A 25876-nucleotide genomic window follows, 5' to 3' on the forward strand; every position below is an offset into this window, starting at 1 on the left:
GGAGCTACTAAATAGATAGGTGGAAATTTATGGGTATTTGCCTATGTATGAGTTCATTTTTTTGTGCAATAAAATTTGCTTGGACCCTTCGGATGAAGGCATTTAACTTTGATTTAGTTTTCTCCTTTATCCCTTACTTCTTCCATTATGTTATATTAGAAATGCCTCCTTTCTTATAGTTGTGTGTTTTGTTCATTTGTTTGTTTTTTCTTTTTACAATCCCCTGCTACTATTCTTGGTTTAGGACCTCATCACATCATGCTTCTTCCCCAAATTAGCATCCTAGTAGGCATTCATAGTTCCAGTTTCTCTACTGAAGAGCAGGAAAAAACACAAGTATCATGCCTTTAGAGAGTTTCTATTTTAAAGGACTGTGCAAGAAGGCACTTAAAGGAGAGAAATCAAATGAGCAAGACAGAGTGAGCAAAATATTTTCCAAAGAAAGCTATATGTATATATAGATAAATATTGTCTACATACCTAAAGTTAACAAATCAAAAGTGTTAAACTCAATTAATTCTTGTAGAGTAGTCACAATCCTATTTCCAGCACCTCGATGAAGACATAATTGCTAGTGTGACTCTTGAAACATGTCAAACTCTAATACTTATGCAGAATGCATTGTTCAGTGTCTGGCTCTTTTTGCTCAGCCATATGTTTGTGAGATTCATCCATATTACTCTGTAAATTTGTAGTTCATTTACTTTAATTTCTGAGTTGTATCTTTTTTGAAATTTTATTTTTAAAAAATTTCATTGATATTATTTTAATTGAAAAATCATAATTCGTTTATGTTCATGAGGTAAAATGTGATGTTTTAATGTATGTATACAATGTAGAATGATTAAATTAAGCTAAATAACATATCTGTCACCTCACTTGTCAATCATGATTTGTGTTGAGACATTCGAAGTTTTCCTTTCTGGCAGTTTTAAAATATACACTATATTAAGTATGGTCATGAAAGTGTTTTATCGAACAAATATACCACATCTTCTATATCCATGCTACTGTCTTTGAATTTTTTAAAAGTTTTTAGGTATTAGTATTTAGTCCTACTACCAATGGATACTCATTTTTGTTTGAAGGAAGTAAAATCATATATAACATATATACCCATGTCTATAGATAATGTATTTACTTATAGTGCAATGTTTAGGTCATGAGGTATATTTGATTTTAGGAATATGTCAAACAATTTTCCAAAGTGGTTGTATGTAAAGCACATTGTAGCTCAAACATCTTCAATGTCATAGATAGCATTAGCCATTTTCTACTTTTTTTTTTTTTTTTTGAGACGGAGTCTCGCTCTGTTGCCCAGGCTGGAGTGCAGTGGCCGGATCTCAGCTCACTGCAAGCTCCACCTCCCGGATTTACGCCATTCTTCTGCCTCAGCCTCCCAAGTAGCTGGGACTACAGGCGCCCGCCACCTCACCCGGCTAGTTTTTTGTATTTTTTAGTAGAGATGGGGTTTCACCGGATTAGCCAGGATGGTCTCGATCTCCTAATCTTGTGATCCACCCATCTCGGCCTCCCAAAGTGCTGGGATTACAGGCTTGAGCCACTGCGCCCGGCCACTTTCTACTTTTTTATATTAGCCATTCTGTTGGATGTATATTGGTATCTATCTTAGTTTGTTCTATGTTGTTATAAAGAAATATCTGAGGGTGGGTAATTTTTTTATATATATAAAAAGGTTTAATTTGTTCACAATTCTGATGGCAGGAAAAGTTCAAGTCACAGGATTGCACTTGCATTTGTTGGGGGCCTCAGGCTACTTCCATTCATGATGGAAGGTGAAAGGGAGCCAGAGTGTTTAAAGATTACATGGTAAGAGAGGAAGCAAGATGGAGCATGTGTGGTACCAGGATCTTTTAACAACCAGCTCTCCTGGGAACTAATAGAACAAGAACTGACTCACACCCAAGGAAGAGCATTAGTCTATTCATGAGAGTTCTGCCCCCGTGGCCCAAATATCTCTGATTAGGTCCCTCCTCCAACACTGGGGATAACATTTTATCAGGAGGTTTGGAGGAGACAAATATTCAAACCATAGCAGTCTCTCAGCGTGACTTTAATTTTTACTTTCCTTGTGAATAATGTGTTTGATTATTTTCTCTTGTCTATTAACTACTTAGATATTCACTTGAATGAACTCTGTCTATTCTAGTACCTAGCCTTCTTCCCCTCTGTTGAAGCCTTGGGGTTTTTCTTGTTGATTTCTAGGAAGTTTAGACATTATGAACGTAAGTGTTTTGCAAGATGTATATCACAATTACTTCTCACTGTGTGGCTTGTTGTCTCACTCTATTAGCAGTACTCATTTGAGAAACAGTAGTTCTTATTTTAATACAATCTGATTTGTCTTTTATTCTTTGTTTAGCACATTTTGCACTTCACTTACACAATACTTTCCTACTCTAAGGATACTAAAATACTTACTTTCTTTTTTTCTAAAAGCTGAATTAGTTTACCTCCATATTTATTTCTAAAGTCAATATGGATTTTATTTGTATGGTACATGGTGGGGCTAATAATTATTTTTAGAATATGCATAACCATATGAAAAATATTACTTTTTCTCCTCTATATAGAAGCATAGACTTGTCATGAATTAAATGTATTACATATAGACATTTGATTGTTTAAATATGTTATATATATTAAACACATCTGTGAATTTATATGTGTGTGTGAATGTGTATGTGGATCTGTGTGTAGAATCTATTCAGTTCAGTCTACTTGGATGATGGTCTGAGGGTTGATGTCTTTAATTAAGTGAGGACTGTGCTGAGTTAAGGCTTGGTTGTAGTTTGGTTGGACTTTGTCCACCTCTGCTCATTCCTGCTCTTCTGGTTTAGTCTTCCATGTTTTCCAGATTAGTAGCTGTGTATTCACCATGTTCCCCCTGATCCTGAACTCTCATTTTTGTTTCCTCCGTGCAGTAAGACTGCAGAAAACACTCTGCCCTTCAGTGGCTTTCCTTCTTGGCTTTGTGTCCCATGTACTTTTAAGATCCAGAACAGAGGCTTGAAGAAAAAACTGGCAATGTGTATGAGGCCCAGTTCTCTGTCCTCCCTTTTCTACCACTCAAGGCACCAAATTTACTTCTTCAAACTTATGAGACAATTTAGGCTGGTGTGTTTTCTGGTCCCCCCCCCCGCCCCCCAGTAGGTTTCTTCCAGGCAAAATCTGAATACTCAACCTCTTTTTCTATATCCCAAATTTCTAAATTCCCCAAGTAGCTGTAGACCCTTAGCTGAGCTCTCTGATACCATTTCTCTGTATACATTTTGTGCTTGGGTAGTACAGATTGCTTCTACTCTCTGATATCTCTAGATAATTTTTTACACAAAATCAGCTTTTGTAGTTGCTCCTTGTAGAATTGTCTCATCCAGACGACTATATAATATTTGAAATATAAATTTTTAAAAAATATTCAAATTTTAAATTGCAACAATAGGCCAGGCGTGGTGGCTCATGCCTGTAATCCCAGCACTTTGGGAGGCTGAGGTGGGTGGATCACGAGGTCAGGAGATCGCGATCATCCTCGCTAACATGGCAAAACCCCGTCTCTACTAAAAATACAAAAAAAATTAGCCAGGCGTGGTGGCAGGTGCCTGTAGTACCAGCTACTTGGGAGGTTGAGGCAGGAGAATGGTGTGTACCCAGGAGGTGGAGCTTGCAGTGAGCTGAGATGGTCCTACTGCACTCCAGCCTGGGGGACAGAGCAAGACTCCTTCTCAAAAAAAATAAATAAATAAAAATAAATAAAATAATATAAAATAAATTGCAACAATAAAAATACAGTACCTAAAATAAATCAATTAATAAATATTCAGTCTCTATAATAAAATAACTTCAAAACTTTACTTAAAGTTAAGAAGCAGTATGTAAAATTTATAAATATAAATAAATTATATTTGGAAAAGGATATTAACTCAAGTTAATCTTTAAAATCACTGTAAATTATCAATTAAACGGTTTTTAATTATTTATTTATTTATTAATTTTTAGACATGGTCTCGCTCTGTTACCCAGGCTGGAGTGTAGTGGCACTACCTCTGCTCATTGCAAACTCTGCCTCCCCGGTTCAAGTGATTATCATGTCTCGGACACAGGAGTAGCTGGGATTAAAGGCACTTGCCACCATGTTGGTTAAATTTGTTGTTGCAGTTCTTTTAGTATGTGATCTGCTCGCCTTGGCCTCCCAAAATGGTTAAATTACAAGCGTGAGCCACCAGGCTCAGCCCAATTAAACTGATTTTAAATCAGTTTTAATACGATATGTGCAGATTAAATTTAAAAAACAATTTCAAGACTATTAAAAATACAAATGTGTGAGACTAGCTTAGGAAAATAATAAAGAAAAATAATAAAGTTAATTAATGTTGAAAGACTGGCCCTATTAGATATTGAAATAAATTAGTTATTACAGTAATGTGATGGTAGAGATCAAATAGACATAATTGACTTAAATATAAGGTCATTAACTACACATTAATAATACAGTAATTTGACTGATTAAAAGTTGTATATTTCAGTTAATAAAATAAAACAAGGATTAAATATTATTCAATGTAAGAAATATCACCTGGTAGAAAATAATAAATTATGTCTCACGGCTGACACTAAGTTAAATCACAGGCATATAAAATGTTAAGAAAAATAAACAACCTTAGCATTCTAGAAGATATGTACATTCAACATTGGCATAACTTAGGATTTTAAAGCAAGATACCAAAACTAGAAACCATAAAGGAAAATATATTTTTGAATAACCAAAATTTAAAATATAGCATGACAAAATCACATTAGACAATGGGAGGATGGTCCAAAGTTAAAAGAAAACCTGAAGAATGAGATGCACATAGAGATTTTTATAAATATCTTACATATTCCTGGTGATATAAAAAAAAGATGTAACAATGCCTCAGTATTTCAATTTTGCTGAATTTGAGGCCCTGTACAAGCAGGAAGTGAAGGCTAAGATAAAATTTTATTAAAATATATCAATACACACATACATCACACAAACCTAGAGGGTCCCTTAGCAAAGGATTAAATAATTATTGGTTCAAATTATTTAAAGACATTTTTGTCCAACCATCAAGTTACCACTAAAAAGAAAAAGGAGAAATTTTAGAATCTACAACTGATGTCACTTTCAATAATGGGTGAAACAATAGGCAGAATATCAATAGATAAACAGAAGACTTGCACAACATGGTAAAACAACTACATGAAACAGATTTCTAAAGAACACTCCAGCAAAGACACAGAAAACATTCCCTTTGATAGATGATATATTACATTATAAAATGAAGCCCCAATAAATGTAAAGGAATTTAAACATTAAAAATTTGCTCTGCCAACAGAATGAAATTAATTAAAATCAATAGCATAAGGAAATTCAAGATATTTAATATATGTCAAATAAGACAACAGACATCTAAATAATCAGTAGGTCAAGGGAGAAATCATAAGATCAATTAGAAAATAGTTTAAAATAAATTAAACAAAGAAACAAAACCAAAGAGCACATAAAATATATGACATGTAGAATAAGCAGTACTTAGAGGAAAATATTATGGCTAAAAATACCTATACTTCAATGAAAAGAAAAATCAAATCAATTACCCAAATTTCTACCTTAAGTAGACAAAGAGAAGAAAAAAATAAACCCAAAGCAAACTGAATGTAGGAAACAATAAAATTTAAAGCAAAAATAAATAACAAAGAAAATAAAGAAAAATTTAAAACACAAAACATTTCATTAAAAAAAGGTAATTTTTTTTTTTTTTGAAATGGAAGTTTGCTCTTGATGCCTGGGCTGGAGTGCAATGGCACAATCTTGGCTCACCTCAAGCTCCGCCTCACGGGTTCAAACGATTCTCCTGCCTCAGCCTCCTGAGTAGCTGGGATTACAGGCATGTGCCACCACGCCCGACTAATTTTGTATTTTTAGTAAAGATGGGTTTTCTCCATATTGGTCAGGCTGGTCTCAAACTCCTTACCTCAGGTGATCTGCCCACCTTGGCCTCCCAAAGTGCTGGAATTACAGATGTGAGCCACTGCACCCGGCCAAAAAAGGCAAATTTTTAACAGGAATGACCAACAAAATGTTAAAGAATCAAATTATTAAAATTAGGAAAGAAAGGGAGGTTGCCACTACAGATCTCGAATTAAAAAAAAAAAAAAACCAAATTGGAAAAGAATAAGTCAAATCATCGTTGTTTGCAGATGGTATGATCTTATATTTGGAACAACCTAAAGACTCCACACAAAAAAAGATTAGAACTTATAAACAAATTCAATAAAGTTGCAGGATACAAAATCAACATACAAAAATCAGTAGCATTTCTATGTGCCAACAGTGAATGACCTGAAAAAATAAATCAAAAAAGTAATCTCACTTACGATAACCACACATAAAATTTAATACCAAGAAATTAATTTAACCAAAGATGTGAAAGACTGCTCTAGTGAAAACTATAAAATACTGATAAAATAAATTCAAGAGGACACCAAAAAATGCAAAGATATTCCATGTTCATAGATTTGAAGAATCAATATTTTTAAAATGCCCATTCTACTCAAAGCAATCTACAGAGTCAGTGTAATGCCTGTCAAAATACCAATGACATTCTTCACAGAAAGAGAAAAACAATTCTAAAATTTATATGTAATTACAAAAGATCCAGAATAGTCAAAGCTGTCCTGAGTAAAAAGAACAAAACCGGAAGAATCACATTATCTGACTTCAAATATACTACAGAGCTATAGTAACCAAAACAGCATGTTACTGGCATAAAAACAGACATATTGGCCAATGGAACATAATAGAGAACATAGAAGAAAATCCACACATCTACCATGAACTCATTTGCAACAAAAGTGCCAATAACATACACTGGGGAAAGACAGTCTCTTCAATAAATGGTGCTTGAAAAACTAGATATCCATATGCAGAAGAATGAAACTAGACCTCTATTTCTTGCCATACATAACAATCAAATAAAAAAGGATTAAATCTTTAATCTAAGACCTTAAGCTGTGAAACTACTGCAAGAAAACAATGGGGCAAATCTCCAGGAAGTTGTTCTGGGGGCAAAAATGTCTTGAGCAATACCCGACAAGCACAGGCAACCAAAGCAAACATGGACAAATAAGACTATCTCAAGTTAAAAAGCTTCTGCACAGCAAAGGAAACAATCAACGAAATTAAGAGACAACACACAGAATGGGAGAAAATAATCAGACTATATAAGAAGCTCAAACAACCCTATGGGACTATGGGAAAAAAATTTAATAATCTGATCAAAAGATAGGCAAAGATTTGAATAGACATTTCTCAAAAGAAGACACACAAATGGCAAACAGACATATAGAAAGGTTCTCAACATCATTAATTATCAGATAAATGCAAGAGAAAACAACAATGAGATATCATCTCACCCCAGTTAAAATGGCTCATATCCAAAAGACAAGCTATAACAAATGCTGGTGAGGATGCGGAAAAAAGGGAATCCTTGCACTGTTTTGGGGGGAATGTAAATTAGTACAACCATTATGGAGAACGATTTGGATGCTCCTCAGAAAACTAAACACTGAGCCATCACATGATCCAGCAATCCCACTGCTGGGCATATACCCAAAAGAAAGGAAATCAGTATATTGAAGAGATATCGACACTCCTATGTTTGTTGCAGCACTGTTCACAATAGCTAAGGGTTGAAAGCAATCTAAGTGTCCATTAACAGATGAAAGAATGAAGAAAATGTGGTGCTTATTCACAATGGAGTACTAGTCAGCCATAAAAAGGAATGATATGCTATCTTTTGCAATGAGGTGGATGGAACTGGAACTGGAGATCATTTTGTTAAGTGAAATAAGCCAGGCACAGAAAGACAGACATTGGATGTTCTCCCTTATTTGAGCGACATAAAAGTCGAATCAGTCCAGGCAAGCTCAAGTAAGCAGAGATTGCACAACTGCACCCCAGCCTGGGCCACAGAGCAAGCCTCTGCCACACACACAGAAACACACACACACACAACACACACACACAGTAGAAGGATGGTAATCAAAGGCTGGGAAGGGTAGGGGGTATCTGGGATAGGGAGAGGAAGGGATGGTTAATGGGTACAAAAATAGGTAGAAAAAGAATACTTACTATTTGATAACACAACAGGGTAACTATAGTCAATAATAACTTAATTGTACATTTTAAAATAACTGAAAAAGTGTAATTTGTCTGTAACATAAGGGATAAATGTTTGAGGGGATGGATACCCCATTCTCCATGATGTGATTATTTCACATTGCATACCTGTATCAAAACTTATCATGTACCCCATAAATAGATATTGTGTACCCCAAAATATTAAAAATAAAAAAGTTTACTCTGAATAAATATATGTTAACAAATTAGATAATAAACATAAAAAGGACAGAATCTTAGAAAGATGCAAACTGCTAAGAATGATTCAAGAAGAAATAGTATATCAGAGGCGACTTATCACAAATACAGAGAATAAATTAGTAATTTAAAATCTCCTCACAGAAAAATCAGTCCAGGTCCCAACAATTTTACTGCTGAATTCTGTATAATTAAAAAAAAGTAATGATCCTTCACAAATTCAAAAATATACAATATGATGGAATATTACCTTGGTCATTTTGTGAGGCCAATAATAACTTGACACTGATATTAGATAAGGACACCACAAGAAAAAATTAAAAAGCTAAAGACACATGTCTCTCATAAATACAGACTAAAAATGTCTGATAAAATTACAGAAATCCAAATTCAGCAATATATTAAAGATAATTATGCAAGAAGTTCAAATGACCTGTATTCTAAGAAGGCAAGGTTGTTTTAACATTCAAAACTCAATCCAATATATCATATGCTATGAACTGAATTGTGTCCTCAAAATTCATATGTTGAAGCCTTAATCCTCAATGTGATTGTCTTTGGAGATGGTGCTTTTAAAGGGTAAATAAGGTTAAATGAGGTCCTAAAGCTGGGGTCCTAATTCAATAGAATTGGTGGTCTTATATGAAGAGGGAGAGAGAGCACTCTCTCTCTTTCTCTTTTCGTATATTTATACTGAGGAAAGACCATGTGAAACACAGTGAGAAAATGGCCTTCTAAAACCCCAAAGAGAGCCCTCACCAGACATCCACCGTGCCAGCACCTTGCTCTTCGACTTTCTAGCGTCCAGAACTCTGAGAAAATTAACTGGTATTGTTTATGCCACTCAGTCTATAGTATTTGTTATGGCAGCCTAAGCTGACTAAGTCAACATTTAATGAATAGAATAAAGGAGGGAAATCATAATTTCAATACACAGAAAAAGCACTTGACAAATTCTAACATTATTTCACGATTTAAAAAATCTTTTGCACATTAGAAATAGACATCAAATTCCTTAGACAAACAAAGTACATTTATGAAAACCCACAGTTAACACATAATTAATTGTGAAATGGTTTTCCCCTAAGATCAGGAAAAAGATGAAGGTGTTTCCCCTCATCACTTCTATTCAACATTATACTGGAGATTCTAGCCAGAGCACTGAATCAAGACCAGGAAATAAAGGACATCCAGATTGAAAAAGAAGAAGCGAAATTTTCTGTTTGGAAGATGTCATTGTCTTGTATAAAGAACATATTAAGGCATTTTCTAAAATATTTTAGAAAGAATAAAAAATCTCAGTGTGATTGAAGGTTATTAGATCCATACACAAACATTACCAGTTTATGCACCTGGAATTAACAGGTTGAAATGAAATAAAGAGAAACAACTCAATTTATAATTATTATCAAACAGAATAAAATACTTAGGAAATAATCAAAAGTTGTGTAAGACTTTTCCATAGAAAACTGTATGTGGCTGAAATAAATTAAAGAGAGATAAAATAATTTAAACTATATCTCATGTTAATGAACTGAAAGCTAAATATTAATAAGATGGTAATATTTCACAAATGATCTACAGATTTGCTAAAATTTCTATAAAAACCACACTCGCCAATCTCGAAAAAGAATAAATTGTAGGACTCAAAACTCTGTTTTAAAACTTACTATAAAAGTATGGTAGTAAAACGTGTGATGCTGGAATAACCATAAACTTATAAACCAATAGAATAAAATCAAGACTTCAGAATTCAACCTTAATATTTATGGTAAAGTGATTATTAACAAATGTCCTAAATAATTACATAGGGAAAAAATAGACTTTTAAACTGAGACACTGAGAGACCTAGCTACCTACATGTAAAAGAATAAAAATGGATCTCTGCCTCCAAAATATATAAAATGAACTCAAAGCAGATCACAGACCTAAATATGAGCTAAATTTTTAGCAATCTTTGAGGAAAACACAGGAGTAAATCTTTGTGGCTATGAATTAGTCGATTGGGTTTAAACGATGGACAGCAAAATCACAATCAACCAAAATATAGATACATTTGACTTTGTTAAAATTAAAAACTTTTTTGTCTCAAAAGCACTATCATAAAAATGAGAAAACAACTCTTAAATAATATAAAATTTTAAAATCATATATCTGATAAGTAACTTGTATCCAGTATACTTACTATTGTAATGTAATAGCAAAATAACAAATAATTCATTAAAAATGGCAAAACATTTGAATAGACATTTCTCCAAAGATGTGCACAAATGGCCAATAAGCACCCGAAAGCTTGCTCACATAACTAATCACTAGAGAAATAAAATCAACATGAAAATGAGGTACCACTTCCTAACCACTTGGAAAGCTAACATAACAAAGATAGATAATTTTAAAAAGTTAGGGAGCCTGTTAAGAATTTGGAACAATCATATATAGATCACGATGTTTATAAGGATCAAGCTATTTTACAAAACATGTTTAGTTTCTATAATGTGTTATGCATAAAGTTACCAAATGATCCAGAAGTTCCTTTCCTTCATATACACTCAAGAGACATGAAAACATTTGTCACTCAAAAACTTGCACACAAATGTTTATAGCAGCATTATAATAGCCTAAATGTCCATGAAGTGATGAATGGATAAACAAAATGTAGTATATCTATACAATGAAATATTACTTAGCAATTAAAAAGATAAATTACTGACCCAAACTGCAACATGGATGGACCTTGAAAACACTGTTAACTGAAGGAAGCCAGTCACCAAGACCATATTTGAATTATTCTTTGTATAATGAAATGTGAATAACAGGCAAAATCAGAAAAACACAATGTAGATTTGTATTGCAAGGCACTCAGAAGTGGGTAGAATGGATTATTATTTCTAATAGTAATACAATTTTGGAGAGATTTATGAAAATGTTCCAGTTGTATAGCAATGATTGCTTTATAACTCTGTAAGCAAACCAAAAGCCTTTATATTGTATACTTTTGAAAGGTAAATTTTGTAATATGTGGGTTATTTCTCAATCAAACTGTTTATGAAAACAACTAGAAATAACCTACATATTATTATTGTTAAAAGGAATAATTATCTATGAATACTTATCAGTAGGGGAATGACATAATCATAGAATGAAATGATGGCAGTGACAGTCCATCTGGAGTGGCTGTGGTGAGGACTCTTGCTGCAGTGGGGAGGACTCTTGCTGCAGTGGGGAGGTGCAGCTCTAGACTTTGAGTTCCAACCAATGTGTGGGGGGACCAGCGGAGGTTAGAGCAGCTCATCCTGCAGGCCTGCTGGCACCTTCTCGCACAAATGGCCTGGGCTCCATGGACAGCGTTAATGGCAGACAGGTTCCTGTGTGGGAAGGGATGGGTCGAGACCCCTTCAAGCCAGGAATATCCTGAAGCCTAGGGTCTGGGGCTGTCAGTTCTGGGTGAAGTCCCTGGAGGGGAATGAGAACTTCATTGATGATTGTCAGCCAATCAGATAGTGTTTTTTTCAGGCCTGCCCATGGCTGCCCATTGACTAATTAGCATATACTTTCCCCCTTCTGAGCCCATAAAAACTCCAGACTCAGCCAGACTTACACACTTGGGATGACCTGTTTACGGAAAGGAGCTACCCAGTATGGGTCTCCTGAGAGCTGCTCTGTTGCTCAGTAAAGCTCCTCTCTGCCTTGCTCACCCTCCAATTGTCTGCATGCCTCATTCTTCCTGGATGCAGGACAACTTGGGACCCACTGGATGGCAGGACTGAAAGAGCTATAACACAAACATGAAACATGAAACGTGCCAACTCCCACCCCACTCACCACATTGCAGTTGTGGAGAAGAAAAGCTGAAACCCTTAGGGGATCCCAGACTTAGGGGCTCCCTGAGCCAGGGCTGTGACACCCTCTTTGGGGCTTTGTGGTTCCTGGTGTCTCCAAGCTTCCAGCCAACACAGTGTTCCCCTCATTCAGATGTGGGTGCCTGCTGCAGAAGCCACTTGTGATACATCTGACACAGGTGCAGCCTTGCATGGAACCAGGACCTTTGCGGGCACCTGGGGCTGCCCACCCCACTGCAGCAGCCACTGTGCCTGGCTGTGCACAGTGGCCGGACTCCATGCTTCCTCCTTCACAGAATGGTAGGCATAGGATCTGGGCTGGTTACACAGGCCGAGTGAAGCCCTCCTGGCCAAGTGGGTAGAAAGAGCCCAGTGGGCCTGAGCAAAACTTGGGCAAAGGCACCACTGGCCACAGAGATTTCTGGCTGGAAAAGGGACACCCTAAGGATCCTGTGACATTAAAAACAATTACATTTTAAAACTGTTAACTGGAGTTGGCAAATTAAAAATATATGGGAATGATAAACACGAAATTTGAGCTGGTGAATTTATCTTAAGGAAAGATGTTGAGACATGGTACACAGGAATTTTTACCAGGATTAGTACTGTTAACTCTTAAAATCATTGTAGCTACTTGTGACTCTACTGTATTTTTTCTGTTGCTTTACTTATATTTAAATATTTGTCAATTTAAAAAGAATAGTAGGCCAGGTGTGGTGGCTCATGCCTGTAATCCCAGCACTTTAGAAGGCCGAGTTGGGTGGATTGCCTGAGCTCAGAAGTTCGTGACCAGCCTGGGCAACATGGTTGAAACCCCATCGCTGCTAAAATACAAAAAATTAGCTGGCCATGGTGGTGTGTGCCTGTAATCCCAGCTACTTGGGAGGCTGAGGCAGGAGAATTGCTTGAACCTGGGAGGCAGAGGTTGCAATGAGCGGAGATTGTACCACTGCACTCCAGCCTGGGCGACAGAGCGAGACTCTCTCTCAAAAAAAGAAAAAAAAAAAAAAGAATAGTAAAATATGAAAAGACAATGAAATTAATGGTAAGAATTAAAATCAATTAAATTCAGGGTTATATGTAAAATTATGTTCTTTATTGATTCATTAAGTAATTTTCTATACATAAATAATAGGAATAGATTAAGACAGAAAAAACTCTAGTTTCATTAACATGAGTATTAAAGATGAAGTCAGCTCTTTGCCTAGCACTCTTAAATTAGTCCAGTTGTCTCAGATTGTAACTGCTGGCATGTCAGCAAGAAGACAGAGCATGTAGTAATACCACCTGTTCCAGATAATTGCCCATGAAAATTCTGTTCTTGCTGTAGTTCAGTGATTTTCCACCCTGGCTGCACTTTAGAATCACCTTGGGAAATTTTTAAAAATATGATGTTGAAGCCCCATCTGTAGGTGTTCTAATTTAATTAGTTTTAGGTGGAGCCTAAGCACTGGCTGCTTTTGAAGGCTCTCCAGTTTGTTGTACAAAAGTGAGACCACATTTGAGAGTCATTGCTCTAGACTTTGTGCTGCCTGATTAGTTCCTGTGACCCCTGACCTATTTTTCCGTATTCGGCTCTTCCTATCTCTTTTTGGGTCATTGGTATGGAAAGCCTTTTCATTCCCCTCTGGCATGGATCTAGTTTCCTTTTTGCTCTAGTTTCCTTTTTGATCTCAGCGTTTTCCACAGCTCTGTGAGAAAACTGCTTCCCCGCAATGGTTTTCCCAAGCTAACTCTCCACCCTTGTTCCATCACGGGAGGAGATTGGAATATTTGCTAATGAATTGCCATATTGATAAGTCAAATAAATATCAAATATGCCATTAATGTTGGTTTAAATATAAAATAAGAATTAGATTTTTATTGAAAGTCTACACAAGGAATAAGGAAGACGATGTGGCGAAACTACCAGGCAGCCAGGCAGAAGTCCTACTCACATGACAACATTTTTGATAATTTACAGACACTGACAGGTGTCCTTTCTTATCCCAGTATTTCTTTTTAAAAAATCTTTTATTTGGGGCTCAGAGGTACATGCATGGGTTTGTTATGTTGGTACATTTTACGTCATGGTGTTTTGTGTACAGATTATTTTGTCATAAGCATGGTACCTGATAGATAGTTTTTCAGTCCTCACCCTCCTCCTACCGTCTACTCTCAAGTAGGCTCCAGTGTCTACTATTCCGTTCTTTGTGCTCATGTGTATTCTGTGTTTAGCTCCCACTTACAAGTGAGAAGTTGTGGTATTTTTTTTTTTCCATTACTGCATTAGTTTGCTTAGGTGTGATGGCCTCCAGCTGCATCCATGTTGCTGCAAAAGACATAACCTCATTCTTTTTTATGGCTGTGTATTATTCCATAGTGTATATGTACCACATTTTCTTTATCTAGTCTACCATTGATGGGCATTTAGGGTGATTCTATGTTTTTGCTATTGTGAATATATTTGTGACTGTGTTCCATTGGTCTATGTGTCTGTTTCTGTACTAGTGTCATGCTGTTGTGGTTACTGAAACTTTGCAGTATAGTTTGAATTTTAAGATTGATTTGGTTATTCAGGCTCTTTTTTGGTTCCATATGAATTTTAAAATAGTTTTTTCTAATTATGTGAAAAATGTCTTTGGTAGTTTGATAGGAATAGCACTGAATTTGTAAATTGATTTTGGCAGTATTTTAGCCCAGTTTTTACTCTACTGCTCTCTCCCTTAAGGCAACCTGTACAGTGTTTCCAAGGTTTTGAATGCTGTTTCATCATTTGCTGTGTGGCCAGCCTGCGCAGCCAAGGTTAAAAGGCAGATATATGACACTCAAGGAAGAGACCAGTACATGAGTCAAGGTCACTGAGAACAGACAACATGCACACCACACTTAACTGGTACAGCATTTACTTACAGTAAGAGGAGAGAAAGAATGCACAAGATCTAGCTCCTTGCAATTTGGTGGTCCCCCATGGCAAGCAGATCTACTCCACAACCAAAAGGTGATGTAGCTGGACACATCCCACCTCTGCTATAGTACCTTTACCTCCCCAATAGGGTTTGAAATGCAGAAACCTGAAGGTATGCCTGAGAGCCATTGATGCATGTGCTTAAACAGAACAAAGGTAGATACATTAAGGCTACATCAAGGAAAGATATCCCCTTAGAGCTGACAAGCCCAGCAAACGCTATGAGGGCTCTTTTGTCCCAGGAAGAAAATTTTGCAGGCCCAAGTGACTCTTACATGGCCATGTAGTGGGTAAGAAGCTGAACACAATTGTTTCTGCCAACAGATGCCCAGGCTTAAAACAGTGACCTGGTGTATTAGTTTCCTAGGGCTGCCATAACAAAGTACCCCAAACTGGGTGGATTAAGACAACAGAAACATATTGTCTCACAGTTCCGAAGGCAGGAAGAAGAAAATCAAGGTGTCAACAGGACCAGTTTCTTCTGAGGGCTGTGATGGAGGATCTGTTCCGTGGCTTTCTCCCAGCTTCTGGTAGCTTCTGGTGATCCTTGCTTGTAGATGGCATTCTCTCTGTGTTTTTGCATTATCATCCCTCTGTCAGCATTTTGTGTCCAAAATTCCCCTTTTATATGAGTCATATTCTCATACTGAATTCGAGATTACTCTAATTGCCTCATTTTAAGTTGATTACCTCTGTAAAAACCTATATCCAAATAAGGCGATATACCGAAATACCAGGTGTTAGGGCTCCAATACACATTTGTGGGATAGAGGATGGATGCAATTCAACTCGTAAAAGTTGGCACTGGCTATTTTGAATGTCTAAGATATTATGGCTATCCTATAATTTTCACAAGTAAACTGTCCTTTGATACCACAAAAGAAATCACCTTGGTTTTCAGCCTGAATCAATATTGAAGAAATACAGCAGCAAAAATATAGAAGTTTTTTCTTTCCCTTTAAACCAGTATTTCCTATTTATTGAAAAGACAAGTAGATATCTTAAAAACTGTCATCTACCATGCTGAATTATGACCCCAGCAATGTTTTAAGGCTTCAGCAAAAACCAGGCTTTCCCTGATACTCTAATATAAACATGGGTATGGTTTCTCTGGTACAAATAAGCTTCCTTATGAAGACAGTAGTACTTTTTTCATACAGTTAGATTGGCCAGTGAGAGTCACTACATACTATTTTGAACGTAGTCAGAAGCTATAGATCAGTCTCAAATATTGAAATATTTTTGAGCTATCAAACACACATCTCACTAGTGCTCAGGCAATTTGGCAACTTACCTACTTCCTGTCTCTGCTTCCACATAAATCCATTGATGGTAATCTTTGGGTCAACGGTTTTTCACTGATACAGTTGTGGATAGGATGGCAAAATTACATAATACCAAGAACAGCAACTTCTGTGAACAGAGTTCTTCACTGAGAGGACAGGGGCTGAAAGCTGCTACTGATGTAAAGCCCTTTAATGTTTCCTAGTAGAAGACAGTATAATTTTGGAGGGCCTGTTTGGAACATTCAAGATTATAAACTATTTTAGAAATAACTGAATCACATTGCAATACCCCGTCAAATAATTCTATAGTTCTAAGGAAATGAAAGAATAATATTACAAAATAAAATTATATAATTAAAAAAATAAAAGCTAATTTAGCAATAAATATGAGCTTGAACTTAAAGAAAATGAGAGTAACTTGAGTGTCTTTCTGTTCTGTGAAAAGCTGTTGTTATTGGAGGCTTGACCGTGTAAAATTTTTGATAAGATCTTGGAGGACAATACTTTTACTCGATAAATCAGTTATATGATTTTATTTGTTTTCAAATAATGTCTTTTGAAAATCTAAATAAATTATTTAAGGACTAAATTTTATTCAGTTTGAAATAGTAACCAAACTAAAATGTAATATAGGTTGTTGATGCTAGAGTTCCTGGAATGAGTTTGGAAAACTACTAAGCAATTTTAAAGATCATTGTACAAAGGCAAAATATCTGAATAATTTCTGACTTCCAGTAATAAAAATGTATCTTTATACCTCTGGCCTTTCTATGGTTGCTTTTAATGTTGCCATGCTCCAGAAAAAAATAAATTCCTATTTTTTTCACATTTCCTATTTTCTACATAGTTCTGGCACTTGATTAAGGATGAGTAGAAATGTAGAATCTGAGCAAACTGCATAAATGTTGGCTCTGTTATTTAGTCTTGACTTTGGATGTTTCTTCACCCCTTCTAATTACATTCACAATAAATGGAAGTAATAATTCTCCAATTTAGAATTTTTGTTGAGGATTAAATGATATATTCTTAAAACTAGCAAAGTGTTTAATACAGAATACATTCTTAATAAGCATGTCCCTTTCATGGTTTACACACTTCTTCGTTTCCCTCTAATGTCCAATCTGTTCAAATTGTCATCTCTACTAATCATCCACAGGATGCTGGTACCCAGTGTTCTTTTATCTTCTTACTTTCCTAGATCTTAAAATTCTTAGGGAAAAAAAAAATAGTGTCCTGGCTCCAAGTTTTGTTTGTTTTGTTTTTTAAATCACAAAAGTAAAAAATCCATGCATCCACTTTCTCCAGAAGAAGCATAATGCTTTATTAGAACTTTAATTATGAAGTTCTCCAGAGTAATCTTGGCCACACTTAGCTTCCTGACTTTCCTATGAAAAATGGATGGCCTCTGTAATAACCACCAGAAACCCACACCAGACTTGCTGCTAAACTTAGTTTAATAGTATATCTTCCTGTGTCACTTCTGTTAATTTTTTCTATATTTGCTGAAATATTTCTGTCTCCCAACTTGCCATTTATAACCTTTCAGTGACTGACAAAGTGAGTGAAAATTTTTACATCTTTAATGACAATCTTTGCAGTGACAAATCTCTATTTGATGACAATGTACTAACTGTGTTAATCATTATCACCTTCTTATTCCCACAACAATCCTGCAAGGCAGATATAATTATTATTATTACCATTTTAAATGTGATAAACCTGAGACTCAGGGAAATTATCCCTGATTACACAACAAGTCAAATAGCTTTCATTTATTATAATTCTAGATCACATGAAAATCCACACTCTCAACTTTATAATGTGTGTTCATCAGTCTGAGTCTCATGCTCACAACTGTGCTTTGAAATAAAACTTTTCTTGCTAAATTCAAGTAAGCTTGTATCAGCTCTCTCTCCCCTTAATCTTTCTGTAGCTGGCAAAGTTGATCAAATCATTATGAAACTCACTTGGATAGCATCAGGTTTCAGGCTCTACTTTGATGTTTCAATTACCTCAGTTCCTAATCTTCTTTCTCTCAACTGTAGGCATTTCAATGCCTTCTTCTCCATTCTCTTTTCTTCAGTCCTTCGTTCTGGAGATCTTATTCATGTGCAGCATATCAGGTCTTAGATCACTTTGATTACTCCCAAATCTTTATGTCAAGCTTGTTCCTGAGGTACTGCTGTAGAGAGTTTTAATCTGATTTCTTTTCACTATGCTTTTTCTACTTCAACTTATCAAGTAAATTTACCTCAGTCTTCTTTAGATTCCTTACCCTGAAAGCAATGGGAAACTTGGAAGGGCCTTGGGTAAAGCAGGATTGGGAGCTGGTAATCAAATTGATACTGAACAGAATTTTTGAAAGAAAGCATAAAAGTTTCATGAGTATTGTGAAAATAAATATAGGAGACATCTTTAACAATGGTTAATGATTATATTTATCATTCAATATCCAATACTAAATGATAGTGGTAACACTAATATACGCACATGCTTTACCTGGTGATATTCTGTATGGGAAATGCTCTCGATATGTCATATTATTTCATCATCCTAACAGCCTCATGTGAAGTGGCTCTTGTTATAATCATTTCACATATAATAAAATTGAATCAAACAGAGGTTAAATAACATATTTAGCATCTAAATTCATAGTGAGCAATATACCAACATTGGAACCCTAATCTAGAATTCTTTTGGTTTATTGGTTTATTCTAGTTTAGTCACTAACCATATTCCAATCTTGCAAAGGATAGTTAGGATACATAGAATAAGGATTTATTTTTCTGAGATTATTTTTCATTTCTTAGAGTAATGTATTAAGTTTGTAGACACATTATTTGATAAATTATTAGATCATCTTGCTTTTGACAGTCTTTATATCATGGATAGCAAAATAATACTTTTTGCTACTGAATTAATGAAATATCAAAACTGCTTTTCTGAAAAATGTAAGAATTATGTTACTTCTCCTATAAATCAAAATAGTGCTGAACTGAGATTTTAAAATTATTTTCAGTGGTACACTATAAAATAATTGAAAGTCTTAGTATTAATTGACTATGTGTTTTGGAAAGCAATGACAAAAAGTGACACAACTCTTTATGTTATAGATTTTGGTAGGAAACAACAGAAATGAAAGGAAGTTAGTAATTATTTTGCAATCTGTGTTATGAACGTATAATTTTGTCAAATGAGTAATTTTCAATGGCTGGTGACATCTGAATAAATGTGTTTAGGAGATAGAAAGAACAAATGATATGTTTCTATGTATTTATGGATGACTATATCAGATGTTTTTGAGTACTATTTTGAATAAATTTTGTTAATTTTTTACAAAGTTTTGAAACAATTGTAGATTCACTTGCAGTTGTAAAAAATAGTACAGAGAGATCTCTATATGTATTATTTTATCTGGTATCCCCCAGTGGTAACATGCTGGCAAATTACAGCAAAATATCAGAACCAGGATATTGACATTGACGGTCAAGATCCAGAACATTTTCATTACCACAAGGATTCCTAATATCGCCCTTCTACAGATAGTTGTGTAGATACAACTGCTTCTCAGCCCACTTTTTAACTCCTGACAACTACTAGTCTATTCTACATTTCTATAATTTTATCATTTCAATAATTTTATATAAATGAAATAATAAAGTAATCCCTTTGGATTGGCTTTTTTCACTCAGTATATTTCTGGAAATTCATCCAGACAATTCATCCAGATGTTGCGTGTATTAATAGATTGTTTATTTTTTATTGTTGAATACTATTTTGTGATATTAATGTACATAGTTAGTTTGACCATTTACTAAGAAAAGGACATCTGGGTTGTTTTTAGTTTGGGGAAATTGTGAATAAAAATCCTGTAAGTATTCTTGAAAAGATTTTTGCATGAACATATGACTTTATTTTTCTGACTAAGAGTATAATTGGGGTTGTGGTAGTTGCATGTTAATTATCTGTATTTTTTTTTTTTTAAACTGCTAAACTGTTTTTCAAGGTATATGCATCATTTACATCCCCACCAACAATTTATGACATACAGTTTCTCCAGATCCATGCCAATATTTGGTATTGTCACTATGTTTTATTTTAGTTAATCTGAGAAGTATTAATACATTGTGTATGACATTGTGATTATAATTTGCATTTATCTAATGTTAATGACTCTGAATATTTTTTCACATTTATTTGCCATTTGTATCTCTTTGTAGTTTGCCCCAAATATATGTCCATGTCCTAATACCTAGAATGTGTAAATCTTGCCTTATTTGGAATAAAGACTTGTTGCAGATATGATTAAGATCTTGAGAGATGGGATCACTCTGGATTATCTATGTGGGCATTAAAGTCCATCTCTAATGTTCCTATAAGAGGGAGGCAGAGGGAGAACCCACAGACTCACAAAGGAGAAGATTTTGTGGAAAGGAAGGAAGAGACTTGATTGATGCATCCACAAGCCAAGGACTGCCAATAGCCACGCAAACTGGAAAAGACTAGGAACGAATTCTCTCATAGAACCTCTGGTAGTATATCAACACTCTTGATACCTTGATTAAGACTTTTAACTGTCAGAATTGAAAGAATGCATTGCTTTTGTTTTATGCCACTAAATTGTGGTAATTTGTTGCAGTAGCCACAGGAAACAAATGCAATCCTTTTTGGTGAAATGGCTTTTTGTGTCTTTTTCTCATGTGCTTTTATTTTTTTTTTCTTTTTTACTGTTGAGTTTTGGGAGTTCTTTCTATATTCTAGATTCCATTCATTTGTGGCATATGTCATTGGCAAATATTTTCTCTCAATCTGCTAGAGATGAACAAAGACGAACTGTCTTTCATTCTCTTAACAGGAATTTTTTTTTTTGATAATAAATTTTAAACTTTTGATGAAGTCTAATTTATTGTTTTTATGAACCATGCTTTTAATGTCAAATTAAAAATTCTTTCCCTAATCCTAAATCTCAAAGATATTTTCTATATTTGTCTTTTTTTCCTAAAAGTTGTATAGCTTTGCATTTTACATTTAGTTCTATAATCAATTTTGAGTTAATTTTTGTATGAGTTGTGAGATGTAGGCCAAGGTTGATGGTTTTTTTGTTTTTTTTTCTTTTGCCTGTCTTTAACTATGAATATCCAATTGCCCTAGTATCATCTGTTGAAAGACAACATTCCTCTATTGAGTTGATTTTACACTGTTGCCAAAAATCAGTTAGGCATACTTTTATAAGTCTATTTAAGGGCTCTCTATCATTTTCCTATTGATCAATGTTTATATCCCGATATACCATACAGTGTTGACTATTTTATATAATATATAATATGTCTTAAAATTGAATAGATACAATCTTCCCATTTTACTTTTTCAAAATTTTTTTCTGGTTTATTTGCTTTCTAATATAAATTTTTAAATAATCTGATATATGTCTACAAACATTTTATTTTACTTTACTTTTTATTTTTATTTATTTATTTTTTGAGACAGGGTCTTGTGTCACCAAGGCTGGAGTGCAGTGGTGCGATCACAGGTCACTGCAGCCTTGGCATCTCAGGCATAAGTGATTCTCCCATCTCAGCCTCCCAAGTAGCTAGGACCATAGGTGTGTGCCATTATGACTGGTTACTTTTTTTAATTTTTATTTTTTGTAGAGATGGGGTCTCCCTGTGTTGCTAAGGCTGTGTTGAGCTCCTGCACCCAAGCAATCCTCCTACCTCAGTTCTCCAAAGTGCTGAGATTACAAGCATAAGCCACCATGCAGGGCTTCTACAAATATTTTAATTATTTTCATAGAACTTCTACTGAATCAGTTTATTGATTTAAGGATAATTGATATCTTTACTAAGTTGAGATCTATTTCATAGTCGTATTATACTTCTTCATTCATTTAGCTCCTCTTGGATTTCTTTAATCAATGTTTTGTAGTTTTAAACATGTAAAAGGTATTATGTATGTTTTATAGATTTATACCTAAGTGTTTATTGCTAGAATATCGAGATATAATTGATTTTCATATATTTATCATGTATTATTTTGGCTAGCTAAATTCACTTATCAGTTTTAGAAATTTGTTTTTATTGTTGATTTTTCTGGATTTTCTACATAAACAATTATGGTATTTGCATACAGAGACAGTTTTTATTTCCCCCTTCCCAATATGTCTTTTTTGTTTTGTTTTGTTTGTTTTTGTTTTTTGTTTTTTTGCTTATTGCACTGTCTGAAACTTCTATCGTTATTTTTACTTTTATTTTTATTTTATTTATTTATTTATTTTTGAGACGGAAGTCTCGCTCTTTCATCCAGGCCGTACTGCAATGGCGTGATCTTCGCTCACTGCAAGTTCCGCCTCCTGGATTCACGCCATTCTCCTGCCTCAGCCTCCTGAGTAGCTGGGACTACAGGTGCCCACCACCGCGCCTGGCTAGCTTTTTATATATATATATATTTTTTTTTTTTTAGTAGAAAGGGGGTTTCACCATATTAGCCAGGATTGTCTCTATCTCCTGACCTCATGATCCACCTGCCTCGGCCTCCCAAAGTGCTGGGATTACAGGCGTGAGCCACCACGCCTGGCCCATTATTTTTATTAAAAGAGGTGAGAATGGACATCCTCGCCTTGTCCCTGATATTAGGAGAGAGCATTTTGTCTTTCACCATTAACTATAAGATTAAGTGTAAGATTAAGGCTAGTTGTTTTTATTGTTGCTGTTTGTAGATGTTCTTTATCAAGTTTAGAACATTCTCTTTTATTCCTATTTTTCTGAGATACTAAAAAATCATGAAATGAGATTAAATGTTATCACTTTTTGCTGCGTCAGTTTATATGATCATGTGACTTTTCCTTTTTATTTTAGTCAAATAGTGGGTTACATGAGTCATTTTTTGAATATTGAACTAGTTTTCCAACTCTCCAGGCTGTGGCAACTAACATTCTCTGCTTCTGTGAGTTTGATTGTTTCACATATAACTGAGATGCTGTGGTATTTTATGTCTGGACCTGGCTTACTTTACTTAGCCTAGTGTCCTCCAGGTGTGTCCACGTTGTTGCAAATGACAAGAATTCTTTTTTCAAATTTTTAAGGCAGATTAGTATAACATTGTGTATTTATGCCACTTTTTTTTTTTTTTTTTTTTTTTTACCTCTTCATTTGTTGATGTGCATATAGGTTGATTCTGTAACTTGTCTATGTGAAAAATGCTGTCATGAATGTGGGAATGCAGCTATCTCTTTGACACAGTGATTGCAAATCATAAAGATATATGCCCAAAAGCAGGATTGCTAGATCATAAGGTAATTACATTTTTAGTGTTTGAGGAATCTCCATACTGTTTTCCAGTTTTCCATAATGACTGCACTGATTTATATTTTCTACCAATGCTATAGAAGCGTTGGCTTTTCTCTGTTTGTTATTTCTGGTTTGTTATTTCCAGGTGGAAAGAGAGAGATTCTAGTTCCCCCTCAGCCTCTGTTGATATCCTAAGAGAAGGGGATGATCTTCCTTACTTTTGGCGGAGGGTAGGAATTTTGGCTCATCATGTGGGGTTCACTGATGCCAGAAGGGACCTTGTTGTTGGTTAGCTGACATTTAAACCCTGATATTCCAGTTGGCTTTCTTTGATGGTACACCAGTGGGGATGTTGGGTTGCCTTGTTACAGATTCATGAGTGTGATTGTCTAGGCTATCTTCTTGGCCTTTGCTGGTGTGCATGGAATGAGGCTACAGTCATTTCTTTTTTCTCCTATGGTGTTTGTCTGGTGTAAAATGGTTAATATATATAATATATATGTTATATATATTATATATGTATATTATATATTATATGTATATTATATATATTATATATATTTATATATATATATTATATATAAACCTGCCTTGCTAGGCTTTTTCATTAATGGTCTTTTGGCTTCAAAGAACAAAATTTTGTTCAGGTCTTACATTTTCTTGTTTTTTATTATTGGCTGTGGCTGTTGCCATGTTTCAGGTAGCCAGTTTTTTTTTTTCTTCAACTCCAATTCCTAAATATATGAAGAAATAGAAAGCCAAGAAATTCATAACCCTCGCCTATGTGACTTCTCTCCACCTTTCAGAGGCTTATTTTGTTTGTTGGTTTATAGCTAATGCTCAGGGTTTTTGTTTATACAGGTTGAGTATCTCTTATCTGAAATGTTTGGGAGCAGAAGTGTTTCACATTTTGGATTTTCTTTGAATTTTGTAGTATTTGCCTCACATTTACCTGTTCACCATCCCTAACCTGAAAATCCAAAATCTGAAATTTTCCAATGAGCATTTTCTTTGAATGTCATACCATTGCTCAAGAAGTTTCAGATTTTGAAGGATTTCAGATTTTCAAACTCGAGAAAGACAACTTGTACTTAATAAGAAGAATAGGAGAAAGAATGTGACTGACAGAAATATGTAACTGCTAAATTCATTTAGATAGTGCTTTTGGCAATTATATCTTACAGAGTTTTCAGAGTTTTTTTGAAAAAATTCTGTATCTAATTTCATAGTAAAACAATTTATAATTAGTTGTCATTGATGTATTCCTTCTTCCACTTTGGTTCCAGTAGGTCTATGTCCCACACTTGAGAATGTTTGGTATACACAAGCTTTGTTTTCTGCCATTTATAATAAGCTGAACTAATTTGATAGCATTCATTTAACACCAGCCAGTAAATGAGGAACTTATATATTTTAGCTATGATACCAATGGCATGTAAAAAACAAAGACAATAACAAGAAAAGCAGCAATGTAAAAAGCCCAAGTGATCCATAAATATGTTATGTTTGGATCACCAATACATTAATATTCACACTCATATGCATAATCACACACACTCACACATGTAAATATACACATCTCTTGCACACTTTCCATCCAAATTAGGACCATTAAAAGGCAGATACCATTATATAATCGAATTGAAAGGTCAAGAGCTTTGGAATAGGAAAAACATACATTTTATTTCTAATTCCTTCATAGATTATCTGGGTCATTTAATTTATATTTACTTTTTAAATGACCTGCAGCACAATAGGCTTGTTTACATCAGCATCACCACAAACACAGGAGTAATAAATTGGGCTATTATGTTAAGATGGCTATGATTTTGTCCCCAGGTGATAGAAAGCTTTTAGCTACATTGTAATCTTATGAGATCATTATAGTATATGTGCTCCATAGTTGATTGAAATGTTATTGTGCAGTGCATGACTGTATTCTGTAAGTATGACACACACACACACACACATATATATATATACACACATACACACCTCACCCACTTTTGCAGTCATCACACTAGAAGCTAAGAATGTACTTTCTGAAATTTAACCTAATAGTTGCTTTTAGGTATTAACGTGATTAAATATGCTCT

Source organism: Theropithecus gelada, chromosome 15 (genome assembly GCF_003255815.1).
Source record: "Theropithecus gelada isolate Dixy chromosome 15, Tgel_1.0, whole genome shotgun sequence".
Taxonomy (NCBI): domain Eukaryota; kingdom Metazoa; phylum Chordata; class Mammalia; order Primates; family Cercopithecidae; genus Theropithecus; species Theropithecus gelada.